Below are 4,029 nucleotides of genomic sequence, written 5' to 3' on the forward strand. Positions count from 1 at the left end.
GACTCTCCTTTGGCAGGCTGCTGCATCTGATAAACTGGCAGGAGTGACAACAATGCTGTCATGGATTACTGAATAAAGAAGGATTGCAGTCACAAGAGTCACCCAGCTATCGGACATAGATTCACTTCCAAAGCATTTGTATTATGCCTGATGAGCACAACAAATGTTTTCATGATTTCTGTTAGGCAGGACATATGTAGCTGTGTTTATGGGAAAAGCAGTGTTTTTAGCTGGCAACAGCTGATTTGAAATGAAACCGTGTAAAATGGAAACTAAATCAAATCTACCAAACCAGACTTTAATCTCCCAAAGGACCAATGATGTCTTCATTACATTAACTGCAATGCACTCCCAGTAACTGACCAGAGAAGCACGTAATGAATCAACGGGTGTACTAAACAAGCGCAATGAAGCTGTTAGACAATTGCATCATCTCTCCAAAATTACATCACCACTTTCCTCTGCAACAGCAATCACCTAAAAAAACATTTTACCGCAGTCCTTGGCTGACTTTGTTGGTAGCAGGCTTCACCTTGTCTCTTGGCCATGTGCGAGACAATCTAACTTTATCTTACTGAATAGATCTTTGGCTGATAAAGACTTGATTGAATAATATTGATTGTTGCTGTAATTGATTTTTTTGACAGTCAGACACAGAGTCTCACTCACAGTAAACCCTCTGGGTCTCTAAGGTGGTTGGTCTCTGAAAAATCTCCAAAACAGCTGGACGGTAGTTTGCACAATTAAGGCTACTTAAACCTGGTTGATCCCGACACTTCATCTCTAGTGCCACCTTGAGGCTGATATTAATTGTTTTGTGTGGCTACAATCATGCCAGGGTTTCCTCCAGAAAACCTGATAACACCAACAATTTATCGTTGCACTCATTTGCTCTAGTGGTATCAACTACAGCTAACTGTGAAGTGCAGACAAAACATCAAATCTCTGTTGGTGTAGGTGCATCTCTGGACACTGAGTGGGTGACAAGAGAGCAAAAAGCTGCTTATTAACACATTTTGAGTGCTTTCCAATAGCACCACACAACAAGGTATTCAGCTTCAGAGTGGCACTATGACTGATTCGTAATCTTGCTTATCTTAAAGTGAAGTGATATGCGTTTCTTTTCCCTTTTTTTAAAAAACTGTATTTACCAGGAAATGAAACTCTGGAAATGAATGATATCGTTTTTGTGGCTCTTGGCTCAAAATAAGGTACGTTTAACCTTGTTAGCCTCATATTATTGTAGAGTGTTTACCTCACAGGCAACTGTTGTTATGATTTGATTCTGTGTAAATAAAACTGAATTGAATTGAATAATATGTTTTTCAAAGACATGGGATAACACAGAGCGAGAGACAACCTTCTGCACTGACATTCACACCCATGGGCTATTTAGAATCACCAGTTAACCTAATCCCACTAACTGCATCTCTTTGGACCACAGGAGGAAGAGAGGGAAACCAGAGAGAACCCTCGTAGACACCGGGCGAAGATGCAAACTCCACCCGTAAGAAGGGGTTTGGAAAAAGTTCCACAGTAAGGTCCTCTGAGTGAGGCCATAATGTTAACCACCAAGACACTGTGTGGCCATTCTTCAGCTGTTACCTACAGAAGGGAGCGTTTTTGCTCCTAATGTGTTGGAATCTTATTTAACGTGGCTGAAATAAGTGCAGGGCTATCAGATAAGCAGGTATAAAAAAAAATTTAAGCTTAACTTATGCTTCTTTATATGTTTTTATATATTATTTTGCTTCATGGCAACATTAGGCCAACAACAGAAACACTGCTGCCTTTAACCACCCCAGTGACACACACATACACACCCACCTCAGCTTTTGTCAGGTTAAAACTTGTGTTTTGTGTAATGCTCACCCAAAGGATAATATGACATTACCTGCCAAACAGCAAAGTCTTGGAACATCATTGATCACAGAACAAGGAAACTGCTCTGTGATCAATTAACAGATCATGGACAGATGTTAAAAAGGCAAATCTGTTACAGTAGCTGATAAAATAATAAAGCCCATTTTTAAATGTAACAAAGTAAAACAAACCCAAACAAAAATAAGAAAAATACAGTAAAAATCTGCAAATACAGAACATGAGAGCAGCACAATATTGCATCAATGAGTAGTTAGCTAAAGGACTGATGAATGTGTTTTACATCCTGAAAATCTTTATATCACGTGAAACATAAACATCTACAATCAAATCATTAGTTCAATTACAAACAAACATCTTTATAATAGTACCGCCACAGCCCAAGTCTATTTAAGTACCACTCTATTGATTTAGCCTGTCAGTCTTGTTGCTACCTTCAGTCTCCTGCCCCGACAATTCAATTAAGTACAGCAGCTGTGGTGTGTGTGATGCATTTGAATGAATGCAGCCCAGACAGAAGCCTTTAATCACATCACCTCAGGAACAAGGCCCAGAGCTCTGAGAAGCACTGGCTCCTCTTTTGTCTTAAAGGATGTGGAGGGGCAGGAAGACAGGCAGGAAAACTCTTGGGAGAACAGAAAAAAAACAAGGAGATCCTTTCCCGATAGCTTTGTCGTCGCACTTAGAGAAACTACAGACACAGCACCGTCAGCAAAAACAGCTTGTAAAGGACCCTCGGTGTCCCAATGTAAGATGTAGATTTTCTAATTTAGGGCTGAAAAATCTAAATATCCATTATTACCTTGTTCAAATCAGAGTCCTTGTTATTTTAATAAATGACAATGATGAATGTTACTAGTACTGCAGGTGAAAATGTAGGTTGCATGCTCCCTCTTGCAGTCATTCAGCCCCATAATCTCAATAATTTATTTTCAGTCTGGGCGGTTGAAAGGGTTGCAGCAGTAGGGCAGATGTTGATGTCAAGTTGGTGTGTGGTATAAGAGGGGGTGAGGAGTGGACAGAACACAGGTAAAGATCGCTCATTCATTTTTATGTGTTTTATATGTCAGGAAATTTGCTCCCGAATAAATGCTGAGCCCGTCTAAAGAGAAGCAGATGCTGATTAAACAAGCAACACATGCAAAGGCTTTTGTTCAGTGGGTCATCATTTTTTATTTGATTTCCTTTAATGTATGGGTTTGTTTAAAGCTGAATTAACATTACTAATCTAATCTATTACATACTAGCATGTGGTTTAAGGTGAAGCATATCACTGCTGGCTCAACAAAAAATTTGTTCAAATAAAAAACAAGAAAGCAAACTGTTTATTCGAATGACCTTTTATGGAATTTAAATGTCTCACAATCTACAAAGCATACTTACTTTTAAATTATCTTTTTTTTTAATTGATTCAAGGTTGATAAAATTATTAATGTTTTGGGTGAGAAGGACTAACCAGTAGATGCTAAAGAGCGACCAGCCCCTGAAAGAACGAGGTTAATCATTCCGCAATATTTATACTTCACTGGGATGAACAAACTGCCTATGGCGGCTGTATACATTGTAAATATTTTTCCGTTACTTGGCTTTACAAAGAGCACACATATACGAGGATCTCTGGAGAGGGTGAGTTTGTGGAGGAAATGGGGTACCATACAAATATTTGAAGGAAGTGAATATTTAAAGGGCAGCTTTTGCGCCTTGAGGCGACTTTTGTTGTGATTTGGCGCTATATAAATAAAATTGAATTGAATTGAAATTTCTTTGAAGAATAAGCCGTGCTTTATATCTGAGTGTTTCATTTTTACTACAGTTTATTTGCTTCACTTAATGAGTCTAAGAGTGCACGGCTCTCAAGTCGCACTGGCCAGAAGACAGAAGAAGGTTTATGACTCCAATTCACTTTGTCATAATTTCAAGAAACTTTAAGTAGTATTTAATATTATGTTTCACTTTTAATTCAGCTCTCCATCTCACTTCTTCTTCACTTCCTAAAGATCAGTTTCACATCCTGTGTTCAATATCTGGACATACTTGGCCTCCTCTAGCACGCATTCAAAAATAACAAGAAGTTACAGTAATGATTGCAGACCGTCTGACTGGAAGGAATAGAGCGAGCCCACTGACCCATCCTCCTCCCACTGAGGT

The sequence above is a fragment of the Perissodus microlepis genome, chromosome 20, assembly GCF_051167445.1.
Source record: "Perissodus microlepis isolate ML-2025 ecotype Zambia chromosome 20, ASM5116744v1, whole genome shotgun sequence".
In the NCBI taxonomy this organism is placed as follows: Eukaryota; Metazoa; Chordata; class Actinopteri; order Cichliformes; family Cichlidae; genus Perissodus; species Perissodus microlepis.